Source organism: Molossus molossus, unplaced genomic scaffold (assembly GCF_014108415.1).
Source record: "Molossus molossus isolate mMolMol1 unplaced genomic scaffold, mMolMol1.p scaffold_m16_p_20, whole genome shotgun sequence".
NCBI classification, from domain to species: domain Eukaryota; kingdom Metazoa; phylum Chordata; class Mammalia; order Chiroptera; family Molossidae; genus Molossus; species Molossus molossus.
Window position 1 is genome coordinate 31,382,127 of NW_023425356.1, and position 18,454 is coordinate 31,400,580.

Genomic DNA, 18,454 nt, shown 5'->3' on the forward strand with positions numbered 1-18,454 from the left:
GTGGGACTTGGTGAACCTGGAAGAAAGTCCCTCATTCAGCACAGCCTCAACCTTGACACCGGAACTGGGTCTCAGAACCTGCTGGGGCTGAGACGTCTTGGCTTCTCCCTGTCTCCAGCAGCCCCATGTGTCCGATACCCTTAGGGAAGTCTATAGGTAACATAATGTGTTTTCTGTGACCGCTCAGGGCAACACACATCCCCGTCCTCATGCAGAGAACAGAAAGCAGAGTGTTCTTTTAGCCAACAGGCTATTTTATTGAGCATCTATGCTGGGCAAAGGGCTTGGGAGGTAGGCACAGTTTCTTCCCTGGCACAAAATAAGTCTGAGGCAGAGGCTGGTCACGCTATCCCCAACCTCTGGCTGGCACGGCCCTCAGATGAGGCAGGGGCCCCTCAGGTGTCTGTGGCAGTCTGGCTGGAGGTGGGAGGGGGCTTCGGGAGATCCACTGTCTGTGAGAGCATCCCTTTCTCCAAACACTCATGGAGGCCTCCCCAGCCTCAGCCACCTGCCCCGGAGGGAACAGAAGTATATTCAGGTCAGCTCAGCAGAATGGCTGGGCCCAAAGGAAAGCCCCCTGCATGGAGCTGAGGTCTGCATCCATCCTGCGCCTGGTTCGAATCACTTCTCTCTCTCGGAAGAACAGAGGGCAGCCCAGGTACTGCGAGGAAGGGGGAGGCAGGGGAAGCAATAAGGAAGCACGAGACATGTCCCTGTCCCCCAGAGACTGCACCAAATGTCACAGGCACAAATGCTAGGACCTGGGTGTAAGGAACCCAGCATGGCCCAGGCGGTGGCTCTCTGGCCAGTTTCACAGCTCTGGCCAAACTTGATTCTTTGGACGAGCTTCCTCCATGTCTCTCCAGGTGGAGCAGAGGGCGCAGCTGGTAGGCCCTCCCCAAGCAGTGCCCACAGGGGAGCTGGGCCCTGTCAGGATCTCCTCCCTTACCCCCTGTGTTCTGCTAACAGTATTGACTATCAATAGTCATCTACAGGTGCAGGGCATTTCCAGTGGCCCGCTGGGAGGGCGGGAGGCCTGGTGAGTCAGCCTGAGTAGGCTGGATCACCCGTCCCAGCACTGTCCACACACCCACTCTCGGCGTATATAGAGAGCAGCACTCTGCGGGGTATATACGCACAGAGCCGAGACACCGCTGCTGCATTTCTAGATCTATCTACTGCAGCTATCTCCGGAGCCCTTCCCAGACAAACCTAGAGAGACAGGTATCAAGACTGGGGCTTAGGCGGCCCAGGTTCTATTTTTGGCTCGATGTTGGCATGCTGTGTCACCCCGGGCACGTGGCTGTGCCCCTTTGAGCCCTCATATCCTCCTGTTATTGTGCCAGAAAGCTCGTCAAGGTTTAAACTTAGACCCCAAACCACTGGGAATCTTGGCTTGATCAGGAAGGGAGAGAGAACAGGTGGGTTCCCTTTTAATTAGTAATTGTGCACTTTCTTTGCTGGGAGATGTGAGTCAAGGGTACGATCAACAAAGTCTTTCCATAATTACAGGACAAATATCTGGGGGAAAATCAACACACTGGATCTGGGGAAGGAACTCGTAAGGAAAACAAGCCAGGCAAGTAGTCAGATCACTCCCCTCTTGCACCCCACCCCAGAGCTCAGGGCAGCTGGTCCCAAGGGGGCAAAGATCCACTCCTCTCCACCCCACTTCCCCTCCAAGGCCAGTTTTCTTAAAATCAGCAAAATGTGTCCCCTGCCGTGACCATTCCTACTGGACTCCTTTGGGAAGGTGAGACAATCCTGAGGTTTTGGCTCCCTGTAGGGAAGTCGGGGGCGGACGGGATGACCAGGACCTACGCAGCAGAGGACAGGAGCTTCATTAAGCCTCTGGGGGCTGCAACTGTCCTAGAGCTGCCAGAGCTGATGGCCCCAAGATCTCCTGGGCCCTTGTTTCTAAGGACAGAGAACAGGAGAGCCTGGTCGCTGCGCCCAGGTCTGTGATCCACATGCGGGGGCATCCTCCCACCCTCCGCCAGAGCCTGCCAGGGTCTCCGCTGCAAGGTGCACGACTCCAAGACGGGGAGGCAGTCTGGGCTCTCTGGCTCAGCCTCAGAAGTGGGGGGGCATACAGCAGAGAACCCCTTCCCATTTTAGTTCTTCTGCCATGCCCCCCCACCTCCCTCAGAATTCCTCGGCCCCACCAGCAGGTACCTGGGGAGCCCCTTTGCCAGCGCTGTGGTCTCTGCTTTGCCCCTCTACCCGTGTCCCTTCACTTGGCAGGACGCTCCAGCATTAGCTGGAGGGCTCCCTGGGGGAGTCAGGTCCTGATGGACCTCCTCTTGCTGTGTCTATTTGAGGGGAAAGGGATCCGAACGTCGAAACGGGCAGAGTCCAGGAGTCTCAGTGAAGCAAGTGACCAGCACTGGGTGCACTCCCAACTCACCTGTGCTCACAGTGAACTTCCCCTCCTACCCCGCCAACCTCGATTTTCAGAGGCTAAGAGATGGAAAACAGAAGAGGAAGGAAAGGGAGTGGCCGCTGGACAAATCCCTGCTATCCCACAGTCAGCTGCATCTAACTGCAAGTGGTTATTTCCTGATTTCTTCCCCAGCCTCCCCTCTGGCCTGTCCTAGCTCAGGTCCAAGATGGCCCGGGGCGTGGGGCGTAGAGGATCCTCTGTCCAGCCAGCCTGGAGGAGTTACGCAGAAGAGCTGCCAACCCACAGAGCTTCGTCCAAAGCACCAGGAGGTTCCCTAGCCTCCCTGCTGACCCCGTCCCTTGGTCCTCGCCCCCACATCTTCCCTCTTTGCCAAACACCCTCCTGGGACCTCTAGCAAAAAGGGGCAGTGGGTCAGTGATCGCTTGACCACGTGGACGAAGCGAGAGGAAAAAGGACCTCAGACCAGGCTAGACATGAGGATGAGGAGGCCAGGGCTCCAGGCTTGCAGGCCACAAACTCCTGGGTATCTCAAATTTTGGCGGTGTCTTCTCAAAGCGGGTGGCGGTGGCGGTGGCGGTGGGGGTGGGAAGGGCAGGAAGATAATGACAAGCGTTGGGACATGCCAGGAATTCCCGGCAAACAAGAAAGGGATATTGTCCCTCCCACCGCTCATCCTCTCCTCCCTAAGCAGCAGCAGAGTAGCTGCCATCAAGGCACCCCCATCTTTAATCCACCCCACCCCCTACCCCAGGTACAGGGCCAAAGAGAAGTGACCCAGTGAGGAGAGACACCCTCAGCCTCTAGAACAATACTGAGCCCTTCGCCCCTTCCCAGCCCCCTTAGCACAGGGCCTAAGTAATTAAAATATGAATTCACCTTCCCTCCCCGAGCCATTCATCACTGCGAAGGGAAGCAGCTGCGGCCTGGGAGACCGGATTTGGGGGATTAACTCGGGCGCTGGAGCAGACACACCAGGAGGAATTAGAAAGGAAGGGGGTGAATTGGATTTTCTCTCTCCACCTCCTCCCTCTCCCGCCACCACTGAGCCTCACACCCCACCCCTTCCCCCAAAGCCTGGCCTCGGTAGGTTTCTGGGAACTGTAGTCTCCATGACAGTGTTGATAAACAGGCAGGCCAGGGGTGGGTGGTGGCACAAACTACAGATCCCAGGACTTCTTCCTGGAGTTGGCAGCAGCAAAGCTGGGCACAGGCCTCCAGTCTGGGAGAAGCCCCAGTTTTCCTTGGAGATTAACTCCTTCTTGGCCTGCTTGAGGCTGAGTTCCTGCATCTGGCTAACTGAGCACCCTGGGATCTGCAGCCAAGGTCTTCTCTGCCTTCCAAGGCATGCCCAGGCAAGGCCCCCTGCTTCTTGCTTGCCCACCTGTGCAGAGAAAGGGGAAGCTCTCCCCACCTGACAAGACTGCAAGGGCAACCACACATTGACCAGTGGTTCTGAGGGACTTGGGGGCATAGGAGCTGGAGGGGTCAGATCACCAATAGTTTTGAAATGTCCTTATGCCCTGACCCCCAGGGTCTTCCAGGCCTGGTTGGCAGAGGCTGGCCCACCGAGTTGTCACAAGCATGACTGCGGGCATCAGCTTGACCTGTAAGGGCTGCTTGGAACCCAGTGGTCCAGACTATGCCAAAGGGCCCCCAGAGGTCAAACGTTAGAGCCATCCCCTTCTAAAGATGGAACAGAGATGTTTTTCAATAGAAGTGGGTAGTTTTAGCAGTCAAAGTCCATTTCCACTAAACAATGGAACAAGTACAACCAGAGAGATTCCTTTGAATCTGTGTTGTTAAACTTGGATGCACGTTCCCAGGAAAGGCCTTCTGCTGGCTGTCTCCGAGGACTATGAAAAAGACTTAAGGTTGCTGAGAATGTTTGCGGTTCCAGCCGCCTGCAGGCAGGGAACAGGATAGCTGCGGTCCCCTGCTCTGCGAGTGGTCGGGGAAGAGAAGGCACAAGGACGAGACAAAGGAGAGAAAGAGCTGCAACTCTGTGACCCCCCAGAAGCTCCCCAGGCCCAGGCCCACAAGGTGGGACTGTCCCTGGTGAGTTGCTGAGCTATGGGCTTGCTCTTTGTCTCTGCTTGTGACAACTTACTGCTTTTACCCCAACCCCCTCTTTTCCCAGTTCACAATTCCTGTAATTCATTCAACAAACATTTACCCAGCAGCCCCGACTGAGCCTTGCTGGAGCATTCACCTCTGGAGCAGTCATCTGCGCCTTGGTCCGGGGCCCAGCCCAGTGCTGGGGCCTTCCTGGCGAACAGCGCAACAGGATTCCAGCGGCAGCAGGGCACTTCCTGCTCCAACCTGACTTTGCAACCAGGAGATCAGGAGCTAAGGGGGCAAATCAGGTGGTGAGTGTCTTCAGGGCACATGGACAAGGAGGGAGGAGGGAGCAGGAGCCCAGCTGGTTGGGCTTTCTCTTTGCTTCTCCTATCGTTTTGGTTGCTAACCCCTTGGAAAAGGAAAACCAATGATGGACCTTTATTTATTTATTTAATCCTCACCCAAGGATATTTTCCCTATTTTTCTTCAGACAGAGTGGGAGGGAGGGAGAGGGAAACATCGATGTGAGAGGGACACATCAACTGGTTGCCTCCAAAAGACTCTGACCAGGGTCAGGGACAAACTGCAACGGATGGTACGTGCCCGTGACTGGAATCAAACCGGTGACTCATTGGTCCACAGGCCAATGCTCCAACCACTGAGCCAAACCGGCCAGGGCCAAGTGATGGACCTTTAAAGAGCGATTTGAATTGGGCCCCGAGGGCCAATTTATAGACATGCATACAAGAGACACAAGGTGAGAAGACCCCACAGGTGGGAACAGCACTTCCCAGTTCTCAGAGTACTGTGCCACGCACTGGCTTGTTGGTGCCCCAAACCTGCAGCACGATGTGGTAAGAGCACAGGTTCAAATCTCAGTTCTGCCTCTTGCTAGCCATATGAACTTGGGCCGGTTTCTTAGCTCCCCTGAGTCTCGGATTTCCACAAGCACAGTGGGATGATAAGGGTAGTTTCCAGATGAGATGAGTTGGTTTAGGTGAGAGGGATGGAATCGTGCCTGGTACATAGCAGCACAGGTAGGTGTTGGGAAATGAAAGGCTCTGAGACATTGGAAGGAACTTGCCTCTGATCCTCAATACCACATACAGTTCTCTGATTCTGCAGTGGTGTCTTACACAGACTGGGGCTGGGAGAGAGGGGAGGCGAGGGTCTTTCCTCTGCCACTCCAGCCGGACTGCCTGCCTCGGTTCCATCTGGTGGAGTCTTCCAGAAGGCTGGGCTGGAGTTAGACTGTGGGAGAGGACTAGGTATGGTGAGCCAGGCAGGAGGGAACAGGGAGAGCAGGTCTTTCATAGACCCAGGAGGGAGGGAGGACATGCAGACCAGGAGCTGGGGCCCTAGCCTCCAACTAGAAGCCTGTGGGGAGTGGCTACCTCCCACTTTCACCTGCTGACCCTCCTCTCCCAAGGGGCCAGCCTGAGCCCTCCCATTTCAGCCACTGAGAGGTCCCGAGGTCTCTGCTACACAGAAAAAGGCTGAGGGTTCCAGTTGACCACAGAGAAGTGAGTGAGGCCGAGTGGCAGAGGTTGTCCTAGAGGTACTGAACAAAGGTCCAAGTGCTGAGTGGCCCAACCTTCCTGACTCTAGCCCCTAAATCCCAGAGCGCAGTCAGGCCTCAGTAACTTGACAAGGGGGAAGGAACTGACTTGGAGACCTCAGCACCCCTGCATGTCTCTTTCCAGCCTCAGGGTGATTCTCCCTCTAGAATCACCAGTCCAGCTCCTTCATTTCAGAGTGAAGGACAAGGACCAGAGAAGGCAAGTGACTTGGCCAAGGTCACACAGCCTAGCTGCAGACCCCCTGCACACCCCGCCCCCAAGCAGAGCCCATGTGGTGCCCCTTCCTGGCCGTCTCCCAGCCTGGTCCTGAGGGAGGCGCCGATGTTGCAGGAGGAGCAGGCCCCTCACTGTAGCCCATGGCTTTTAGCCCTACATGAGTTCGGAACAGCAATCACATAGGAATGAAAAGCCATAGGCCGCAGCAGAGCTGAGGGGGTCCAGCAGCAGGAATCTCTAAAGGACTCAGGGAGCTGAAGGTACCTGGGGTGCCCTCACGCCCCTTCCCACCAACCCCACCCACCCACACTGCCTCCTTTGACGTACTGGGCCCCCCAGGTTCCGTTCTCTCACCATCCCCCACCACCTGGCCCCAGAAGCATTAAAGCCATCCCGGTAATGAGTTTCCAGTTCTTGCCCTACAAAAGCCCCCACACAATGGGCCTCACTCCGGGTATGAGGGGTAGCTTCCAGGCCATAAAGGACCTCCTCAAAGTCCCTTAATTAGCCTCCAGCCCCCTGCCCAGGGTCCTTAACTACTCTCTCCCCTGGAGAATAAGGCCAGATCTTTTCAACGCTGCGGCTGCAGTGCTCAGGACCAGCCCCTTAGGCTCTCCCCACAAAGTTTAACCCTTTCCAGTTCAGCCACAGGAAGCAGAGAGGGCGAGAGAGTCTGAGTAGAGAGCAGAGACAAGAGCCTGCCTTTTCTTTAGAGGGATAAACAAGTTTCTGGAGCACCCCCAAGGTTGGGGGATGGCCCACCTTTCCTAGGCCAGTCCTGATAGTTACACACTGTTCCCATTCATGCGTGGTTTAGAGGGGAGTGGGACCTGTCTTCAGACCCAGATGGAGGCAGGAAATGGGTCAGAGCTTGACACACACACACACACACACCCCGCAGCCGTGAGCCTCAGAGATCTCCCTGGGCGATGCTGTGGGAGGGGCGCTTGATGCTCTGCCTCCCTCGTTAAGAGGATGTGGTGGCTGGCACAGGCATCTCCAGGACTCCGTGAAGAGCTGAGTCAATGGAAACCAAGTGGTGTGGAGAAGAGATCAGGAAACTCCTGGGACTTCAGATCCCCAGGCCTGGCCTTGACCTCTCTCAGGGACCCCCAACAGAATGGGAAGAGGCCTTAGGCGCAGATCAGGCCCTGTCTCTGCCAGGGAGCAGGTGCAACACCCACCTCTGCCCTATTCCCAGCCTCTGAAGGAGGCTCACGGGCTCTCTGCAGGACCCTGGCTGGGTTCCCACACTCCCCAACGGTGCTCTCACGCGTGCATGCACAAATGTGTGTGTGCTCACACACACACACCAGTCTGGCCCAATATGAAGGGCCAAACTGGACGCCCTCCAACTTCTCATCTGAACTCTGGGGTCATTGGCCCCACCAGCTGAAGCCTTTGGTTCTCCCCTTCCTTTCCCATGGTCCCCCAAATCCCAGACTTAGGACCTGCAAACACTGTGAGCTCCAAGCAGAATGTCTCAGTCCCCTCCCAAGGGACTGCTCACCGGCGGGCCCAGAGGCACCCTCCCCACCACAGTTCCCGAGGAGCCCCTTCCTGCCTCCATGCAGCCACTCACTCCTCCACTTACCCCAGGAGCTCCGGGCCCCAGCAGCCGGGCCAGGCCTCTGCCTCCGACTCGCCTCCTGGTCTGAGCTGTGCCCAACTCAACTTGACTCGCTAGTGAGGACCTGACCTGCCCCTCCCCCAGCCCAGTGGCTGGTGGGTGTGGGGGCGGGCAGGGAGGTCAGGTATTCCTTCAACCCTGACTTGGGCCTTGGTAACAAAGGTCTCATTGAGCCTCTGGCTGCTCTGGCTGTCTGGTCGGTGAAGCACAAACCTCTTGTATCTGCTCGCTTTTGATCTCACTCCCTCTGAACTAGCCATGTATTACTCACACCCCCTGCCAGGCTAGTGGTGCGGAGGGGCACCCCCACCCTCCTTCCCGTCTCCTCTCTCCTGCCTTCTCTGTTGTTCCCTCCAGCTTTCTTATGGTTTGATTTCTGGCAAGACTGGAGACAGCTGCCCAGAGACCCCTCCTACCTGAGTGCCCCTCCCCACCTCTCAGCCCTAGCCCCTCTCCTCACCCAGACCCCAGGGACCCTCCCGGGCTCCTCTCCTCACCCAGACCCCAGGGACCCTCCCGGGCTCCTCTCCTCACCCAGACCCCAGGGACCCTCCCGGGCTCCTCTCCTCACCCAGACCCCAGGGTCCCTCCCGGGCTCCTCTCCTCACCCAGACCCCAGGGACCCTCCCGGGCTCCTCTCCTCACCCAGACCCCAGGGACCCTCCCGGGCTCCTCTCCTCACCCAGACCCCAGGGTCCCTCCCGGGCTCCTCTCCTCACCCAGACCCCAGGGACCCTCCCGGGCTCCTCTCCTCACCCAGACCCCAGGGACCCTCCCGGGCTCCTCTCCTCACCCAGACCCCAGGGACCCTCCCGGGCTCCTCTCCTCACCCAGACCCCAGGGTCCCTCCCGGGCTCCTCTCCTCACCCAGACCCCAGGGACCCTCCGCAGCCTCTGCTCCTGCACTCCTGTGCTTCTAGCCCAAAGATCCTCAGACCAGCTCAGGTGTGGCCCCTCCACTCCCCCTCACCTGGTCCTCCCCGGGGATCATGGATTCCCTGCCCTGGGCACATGAAAGGCTCAGCCCTTGGCCTGCCTGCCAGCCCAGCCCACCTGACATGCCCCCAGTAAGTCCAGAAAGGGGCAGTCTCTCTCCGAGGTGTTCGGGGACTAAGCGAGGGAAGAACAGCCATCAGGTCTCGGGCACTGGTCCAGACCCCCCAGGAATGTGGAGGGAAGGGAGGCAGCTCAGCTAGGCCTCGCCTCCTTTGCTGAGAATCTGCTTTCTAGTGAAAGGCTGTGGCTTGGTAAGAACCCCAAGGATGCACCCTCCTCAAACTGGGGCCGCCCCCAAAGCTCCTGCAGCTCTGCCAGGGGTGAGGGCTAGGGGCAGCTCTGTATGTACTGTCCGGATCCCTGGCCCTGTAGGGAGAGCCGGCCAGTCACCTTCGAGGTCTGAGCTCTCCCCCAGAACCCCAGTTCGCAGTGTCTGAGTCCCCAGGCCACCTGTGGCCTCCTCTCCACCTCCGGAGCCTGCACTGCTCCCTGCCCCCAGGTACTCCATTCAGCGGAGCTGAGGATTTGGGAAGCTTCTGCCCCACAGAGGCCCCATTCTTCCCGCTGCCGGCTCCCATTGTCCCTCATGACTCCACACATTCTTGGGCCTGTAATGAGAAGTGGCGACAGCCACCAGCCCTTCCCACCCTGCTCAGCCCGCCCCTGGGCCCAGCCTGCCAGCGGCAGAAGCTGGGGAGGGACACAGGGGACAATCAGGAGGAAGTAAAAGGAGGTGGGAGACAAAACAGAGGAGGGGGAGCAACAGAACTGGGGGAGACGGAGAGAAACTGTGAAAGAAGAGAAAAGTGGTAGTGGATGGAGATGAAAGAAAAATTATATAGGCGAAAAGGGAAGGGGAGAGAGAAACTCATATTTTATTAAGTGAAAACTACATGTCAGGCATATGCTAGGCCCTTCAATCCACAAATACTATTATTATTATTGTTGTTATTATTCTCACCTGGCAGATGAGAAAACTGAGTCTTAGAGGCCGGGTGGGCATGTTTGCTCTTGGAACAGGGACCAAGGGAGAAAGGGGAGCCAGAGAAGGAAGAATGCTGCCGAGGAGAGAGGGCTGGCTGCAAAACAAGCAGACAGAAGAGGTGAGTGGGAGGAGGAAGAGGGTAGCCATGCACCTGCGATATCCCTAACCTCCTGCCATTGCCCTCAGGGTCCAGCTGCCCTCGGTGCCATCCCCACTTCAGGAGTAAGTCCTTCAGTGCCCACACCTGCTACAGAAGCCGGGGCCAGCCTGGACGCTAAAGCCCGTTTCACTGGGGAACAGGCTGCAGCACCTCGCTTTGCAAGGAGCCCCCAGTCCCACCATTGCCACCAGGGGCTCACAGTCAACCTGGACCCCCAACCTACATGCAGGCGCTGGGTTGCAGGTGGTTCGGCAGAAAATAAGGCAGATTGGAGAGCAGCACTCCGTTGCAAGGAGGGGTGGGGGCTAGCGAGCCATTCACCCTCCACAGGAGAGAAAGCCCCAGAAGGAAGGGAGGGGCTGGGGGCACAGGCTAGGCTCAGCCTGAGAGAGGGCTGAAGAACTAGGGCTCCCAAAGGAGCCAGTGCGCTCCCTGACACCAGACTCCACCACAGGCGCACAACCGCTTCTCAGAACCACTGCCAGGCATGCAGTAGGTGCTCAATACATGGTACACTAGAGAAGAGATTTTTGCATGTGCAAGGAAGCTACAGCAAACCTAAGGTCCCTTCACCTCCAAGATTTCATGAATCTACATTGTAGCTGACTTCTCTCAGAGCTTTCCATAGACTTATGTACCTTTGCAGGGGCTGGGAGCCCAGCGCCCTGCCTCTTTGCCCACGGTGGCAGGAAACCGGACATCAGGAGGATCCTAAGTTAGGGAGGTGAAGCAAGCACTCTCTCTCACAAGCCCACACACCCTAACATGGAGAGTAAGCTGGAAGTATACCGCATTACTCTAAGGACGCTGGCTGAATGATACAGTATGTATTTGCTGACGGAATGGATGACCGGTGAAGCTTGGAAACAGCAGATCTCGGTTCTCCCGGATCAGCTTTGGTGTGTGCCTGGGGCTCCCTCATGTCTGTGCTCACTGGGAGCAGAGGCCCTGTGCTGGAGTTGGCTGTGGTGAGGGGTAGGGAACACACCCGCCAGCATCTGATTCCACTCACCAAGTGGGGGGCACTGCAGAAACTTCAGGGGAGTGCCAAGGATTTGATTCTGCAGCCTCTGCCCCAAACAGACCTCCAGATTTGGAGTTGTCATGGGGATGGGTCTGTGGTTGCAGTCCTTGGCCCATGACTGACCCAGGAGAAGACTACATTGTAGCTGTAGACTAGTTCCAGCCTGACCTGGCAATCTCTCCTACATTGTCCTCTAGACCTGAATCAGAACAGCGGTGTACTTGCTACCAAAAGGATGACCACCCTATTTCTGGACCCCTTGGTCACCTTCTCTATGGCACAAACCTTCACTGCTTCCTGGCTCCATTTCTACTCCAAAGCATGATCAGCTCAGGTTCCTTCTCAGCCACTGGCTTCAGAGCCCCACCAAGGGGATGGTGCTCTCCACTTAGCAAGAAAGCACGAAGAGGTCAGGCATGGATTTTCTATTCCGCGAGAGCTCTGTCTACTTGTCTCAGGAGCCTCACTCAGTCCTGAGCTTTCCCAGGCAAACAGAGGGAGCTCCCAGCCTGGCAGCGTCCCTGGGCTCCTAGGAATGGGAAGAGAGGGAGACCTGGGGTAGCCTCAGAAGTCAAGGCAGAGAGAGACCAGGGGACAGGAAGATCGGGGGGGGGGGGGTCTTTACAGCCCTGATACTTGCAGCCCCTGCATCTGATTCTCCTAAGCTGCCAGGGCGGGGCTGTGGGAGGTAGACGAACACAGGGAAGTGCTTGTGTCACCAGAATCCCCAAGCATAGGACCTGGCCACAGTTTTGCCTCTCAGAGCAGTCAAGCTGTTAAAGAAAAAATACAATAACGGGTCATTGGCAAACTCACATGCATTTCAACTTGAGCGATTCATGAGTATCAAAATGTTGCAGTGATCTTCCCAGGCCCTATTTCCTCCCCCCACCACACTCCTTTCCTCCCATGCCTCCCTCAACCCTCACTGGGCTATGGTGGCCAAGCCTAAAGAATAACACAGCTGGGCACTCCCAAGCCCCTGTGGAGTATGTCTCAGAGAGGAGGCAGGCAGAGATGTGGGGGTTGGGAATGGCGAGAGGGTCTGCAGGAGCAGCCACTCATTTAGCAAACATGCACTGAGCACATACAATGCGACGGGACTCTGCTGGGCACTGGGTTACAGCACTCAATAAGGCACAGCCACCGAGCAGGTATCTGATGGGAAGACAGGTCCACAGGCATATGACTGCACCCACAGCAGTCCTACCCCCTGACCCTGGTCTCCCCATCTCCCAGGGCCTGCATACTTTTGGCAGAGGGTAAAGGGTGTCTTAAACTGAACTTGGCCCTCCCTATTTGAGGGTCCCTCCTTCCTCTCTCTTCATGCCTTTAGGAGAGTGGCTTCAGGCAGATAGTTTGTGCGTGTGTGTGTGTGTAAGAGAGATCTTTCTCCTGACTGTGACAGGCCCCAATGGGGCAATGGGGGAGTTGGAACTGAGTGGCAGTGATAGACACTGTTCCCAGCCCTGAGCCTTAGCTGTGTCCTCCTGGAAGATGTGACCAGGGTTTTCAGGCCACCCAAACTGCCCACCCCCCAAGGGGGTTTCTTAGAGGACAACCAATTCCGAGCTCTTTGATCCCGAGGCTCCCACCCCAGCCTCAAGTGAGTCCAATTCCCTTTCAAAGTTAGCCCTTCTCAAGGCTTAAGTTGGGCTAAGTTGTTCACTGGCGGATGGAGGTACATTGAAAAATCACCAGAAAAAAAGTAAGACCAAACCTGAAGAAGAATTTGTTAATGAGAACTGAGGGGAGAAGGGCAGGATTCTAGTGTTTCCAAAGGAAGGCTGTGGAATGACAATCAGGAGGGGAGGGCTCTCCCTTGAGCCCCCAGGCGCCCTCTCCTGACCGGTTGGGTAGAGGCAGGGGCTGTAGCCAGCCGGGTTCTCTATGGTCTCTCTGCCAAGGACCCCTTCTCAGGAAAAGGGAGCAGCTCTCCTGTCCAGAGCTGCTTCCGGCCCCACCCTGGCTAGGATCTGGCTGGCCTCCAGCTCCAGCCCCTCTTAGGTGTGCAAAAGCCCTAGGGTTGAGGAGGAAGGTGGGAGGCCCGCCCAGGGCCAAGAGTTGGTGGTCCTGCCCAAAGGTTTCTCTTAGCCTCCCATGATGGGGTCCCCTGAGAACCTTTGCCCCACGGGCACCAGACACCTCTGCTTTTCCCTTCTTAGTGCCAAACACATGCACAGGTGTCACACAATCCTGATCCCTGCCTCATATATAGCCCCTTCTCCCATCCCACCCACACCATGGGGTGAAGGGAAGGGCGGTGGCACCCAAAGCTGGTCTCTCCTGCCGGGAGTAGGAGACTGGGCGACCTCCTGAGCCAGGGCCCTAGCTCTCTCTCACACTCCCCCTGAATCCCACAAGCTACAAAACCCTTTAAAAGGAACAAAGGCAATGGGGGCCCGAGTGGGGGGCTTCCTTTGGCCCACCTGGGGCGGTGGTTGACCTGGGGGCGGTTGACCTGGGGCGGCAGTGAACCTGGGGCTGGGGCGGTGGTTGACGCAGCCCGCGGCGGGTCAGCACTGGCTTTCAGGTGAGTGCCTGAACCGCATCCTAGAGTCCACCCGCAACTGAACCGCATCCTGGAGTCCGCCCATGCCTCAGGAGCCCCTCACCGCCCAGCCCAAACCCTCCAGGAAGAGGTGAGCCCTCCTCAGCCGCTCCCGGCCCTCAACCCAGCCGAGGGGCCCCGGACTCGCAGCACTTTCTGCCTATTTGTTTTCGCTCAATACTCACAGTTCGGATGCTGAGCCGGCTCCTCTCTCGCACTCACTTCCTTTGTCTCTTTTTCTCTCCCTCTTCAAGCTCCCTCTCTCTCTTCCCTCCTTGTCTGAGTCTCTGCAGTAGCTTCCAGTGGAGAAAAATAATTATTCTTCTCAATGGGTTCGCACGGGGCGCACGCACACACGCGCGCGCACACACACACACCCGCCAAGGTACCCAATCAATGCACAAATCTTCGGGGTCCCTTTAACCTCTGCGGATGACTCTGGGAGTTAATTACGAAGCCTATTTCTGCGCGGCATAAATATGCATTAAGATATGAAATGACAACCGATGCGCTCAACTTCAAGGATTTGGCGTTTAGACAGACTTCCTCTCTCTGCCTCTCCCCCCCCCCATTCCGTCCATAGCCCCACAAGCCACCTCCACGGCCTCGCAGTGGCCATCGTGAGCTCCTACGGGGGTGTCAGGGGGCCGCGGACGGCCTCCTTACCTTGTTCTGTGCCCCGAGACCCCCTCGCGCGCCCCCTGCGGTCGGGGCAGACCCTTAGCCGGCGCTTCCATTTCCCCCAAGCCGCAGGCCGGGCCCGGGCCACCGCGCCTCCTGCGCCGTGCCTGTCTGGGAACAAACTCCGAGCTCAGTGCCTGGAGAAGCTGGCAAGAGCGGGACGGCGACCTGAATGCGCACCGGAGTTCCGGGCAGAGCGAGAAAGGCCCAGGACGCGACTTCCCTGCGGGCAAAGCCGCATGGCGCCTGGGGGTCCCGCTGCCCCTGGCCGGTCCACACAGACACACACACACACGCACGCATTTGCACACGCGCGCGCACACACATGCACGCATTTGCACACGCGCGCGTACATATCTGCACACAGACACTCCCGCGCGCGCTCGCGCCCGCACACACTCAGGGTTGTAACAAAGGAAGAGGGGCCAGCGCTGCCTTACTTTTCTTTCTCTTCTCCACTCTTTTGCAACACCCCCCAACCCCGCGCCAGCGTGCCCAGCCCCACACCCCAACCCCCCGCCCTCCGCACCCCGCGACGGGGACGGGCGGCCGGCATTCCGGAGCAGCGCGTCCGAGCGGCAACTTCGCGCCCAGGCGCCCGCGCCTCGCAGCCCGGCGGGCGGGAGACAAAAGCTGCGGCGGCGCCGGAGGCCGCGCGGCCAAGGTGTGCTTGCTAATTGTCAGGAAACGTGTGTGTGCGCGCCGGGCGCCGGGGGCGGGGAGGGGGCGCCCGCGGGAGGGGGAGCGGGGAAGAGGAGACCCACCCCCCGGTCCAGCCACTCGCTTGCGCCGGGCACCCGAACGCGGATTAGAGAATAAATTATCTGCTCTCTTCTCATTGGGCTGTGGCTGAGGCCGCCGTCGGCAGCGCCGGGCTGTGAGCCCGCCCGGCTCTTTGCATTCACCGCACAGCTCCGGCTCGCCTCCCTTCGCGGGGGCCAAGCGCCCGGGGCCTTGGCTCCAGACACCAGAGGACACCAGCAGGCTGGCCGCGCCGCCCCTCCCCCGCCGCCCTGCTCCGCCCGACCCTTCGCCCCTCTCAATTCTGGCTGGTGTCTTGGGACGAAGAGACTGGGAAAAAGAAGCCCAGAGGATGGAGATCTCGACTCCCTCCCCCAACCTCTCCTTTCGCCACCACCCCCTCCAAGAAGGGGAAAGACGAGGGGAGCTGGGATCAGTCACCTGGGCCAAGCCCCCCTCAGTTAGAAAGGGCCTTGAGAGCCGTCGGAGAGGATCCCTTTAGTGACTAACGCCCCTCCCTGCCCTCTCCTGCCCTCCACACTGTAGCAATGACAAAGAGGAGATGGCACTAAGGCTCGTTGCTTTCTCCAGCCCCATGAGCTCTAGCCCAATCTTGTTCCCTATTTCCTGGGCCTTTCCACGGCCCACCTGAAAGACAGTTCATTAACTGCCTGCAGAGGAAATACCTCCTGGTTCAAAGCAGCTCCCTACCAAGAATTCATTCATTCATTCATTCATTCATTCAGCAAGTAATATGCAGGCCCACCCCGATGCCAAAACGTGGGCTAGGCACCAGTAATACAAAGGGAAAAAATTCAGACCAGCAGCCATGAAAAAATAAATAAATAAAATAAAATTACAGCTGTGTGGGAGGTGCTACAGGCAAGTTTTGAACTCAGAAGTAGGGACTACTAACTTCAGCCATTCATTCAACAAATGATTTAGCATGTCTTAAGTGCCAGGCTCTGAATTGGACATTGGGGATATGTAGGTGAACTGCTGGGCATGGTGCCCACCCCACTGAAGTGGACGACCTGGTGGACAAGATGGGCACTGACTGGTGTGATATGAGCTATCAGTAGACATTGGGGGAGGGGTGATGGTGAATAGCAGGAGCTCTTAATCTACTCTGGGGAGCCCAGAAAGGCTTCTCTGGGGAAATGAGATCTAAGTGGAGGCCTAAAGATTAGTAAGAGATGGGTGAAGAAGGGTTGGGGAAGGGAAGAGTTCTGAACAGAAGAAACTTGTAGAGAGGACCTTGAGCTGCTGGTCACTGGCATTAGAGGGCAAGTAAACATCCACCCTGCAGAGAGGGAGGTGGGGCTGGGAAGGCCTGCACCCCTGTTACCTGGAGGAACTAAGAGAACTGCCCAGAGTAATATTTACAGGTATAACCCAGGGCAGACTTTTCCAGGTCCTACAGTTTAAAGTTTTGAAAAAGGCTCACTTGTGTGTCATCTCTCATTCTAGGCTAACCCTACACCCATTTTACTTCTAGTCGCTGTCTGTTGCAACTGGACTAATTCTGTGCCTGCTAAAGATAACCCTAAAATAAAGAACAGAGATGATGACATTCCTGCTCCATCTTATCACTTCTCAGCATCTTGTATCACTCTGTTTACTTCATCATTAAGTGACACTTGGCTCTCACATGGGGAAGCTGTCCCTGGGACCAGCCTAGACTCCTTTCCACAGGCTGGGATCGTATGCTTTCCTAGGACTTCCACGGCAACCCTGAGAATTAAGTTTATTTTCATTGGACAGATGGGGAAACTGAAAGTCAGAAAGGGGGTGTGGCCTACCTATTGTCATATACAAATTTCTGGGCCAAACAGAGTTGGTGGCTCCCTGCCTTCTCTCCACTAGACTTCAGGTGTGTGGCGGCCTCCCCAGTTCACTGGTGAGCCCCATGAGGGTAGAGGCTAAGCCGTCCCCAGCCTCTAGGAGCGCCTTCAGCACCTAGGACAGGGCCCAGCACACCCAGGCTCTCAAGCCAACCCTGCTGAGTGAGTGGCTGTGGTGGAAGGGAAGGAAATGATTCAACAGCAGAAACCTCGTGGGCTTTGGACACCTTGACTGAAGCTGCCACTGTTACCAACACATGCTGTGAACTTTACTCAGCCTTTCTGGGACAGAGTTCCTTCATCTTCCAGTGGCATTCAGTGTCCACCCGAGAAGGTTGCTGTGGAGATTAAGTGAAAAGATATGTGTGTGGAATATCTATGGAAACATGCACAAGACGCTGGTAACTGCAGTTACTGCTGGGAAGGGGATCTGAGTGAATGGGGCACGGGAGCAAAAAAAGAAACTCACTTTTCATGGTTACCCCCTGGTAGTTGTGATACACATGTATTACCTGTCCAAAATGAATAATGAAATATTTTAATGAGATAATACGTGAAGCAATGTAACAATAACCACCAAATGGGGACTCCATACACACTCATTGAACTGAATTGAGTTTTGCAGTTTGAAACACCTGGATGTTTTATTAAAGAAAATCAGAGACTCTCCTTCAGAAGTGACTCTGGCCTGAAAGCTTGCACACTGCTCTGTCTACAGGCAAAAGTGAAGATGTCCAACCAGGTGAGATATTTTCCAGCCCAGAAATTCTACAGTTCAAACCCTCTGTCACCGAAAGAAACAGCATCCCAGCAGGCTCATTGTTCTACTGAGAGACCAAATTCCTGGAAGTAACATGAGATGGATGGGGTTGGAGCAGAGGTGATGGAGAGGAAGGCCAGGGCAGCCCCTCAGCAGGCCCCGTTTTGTCCAGAGAAGATAGGGCAGCAAGGACTCCTGGACCTGCTCCCTTCGTATCTCTCTTCTAAGGCTTAGCATGCAAGCTACCCACCTGGGCACTCGGTGGCCTCTAAGGAAAGCTGAGAGCAGCAGGTGCACAGCCTAAGGAGGGGAGTGGGCTTTCTCCTGTTACCCCCCAGGTATTGAGGTCCCAGACAGGACAGGGCAGCCATTCATCAGCCAACACAAAGAGACACTCTCTCAGCCACAGAGAGACCAGGCCAGGTCACCTCAGACACTGGGGCATAACATCAGTGGGAACTTTAGAGCCTCTTAAAAAAAGCTTTGCACTCTCGCATCGTGGAATTGGGGGAGGGATTGAGACAAGAAGGAGGCATTTTCTGGGAGATTTTGGGGAGGAAAAGAGAGATAGTGACTCCAGCTTCAATGAAACAAAGGTATAGATCAGAAAGGTTAGAAAAATATGAATAAAAAGAAATGGAAGTCATTTATTCTAGAGGAGCAACAGCTAAGGGAGAAAAGGAAGAAAAGAAGTCAAGTACGAGGGTTGGAATGGCCACCTTTCAGTCTAAGGGAAAAATGTGTCTGTTCCTTTTTCTGCTCTTGAGTTTCTGGAGAAGGGCCTGGTGAGAGTGTGGGGTTGTAGTCTGGGTCACAGGCTGGGG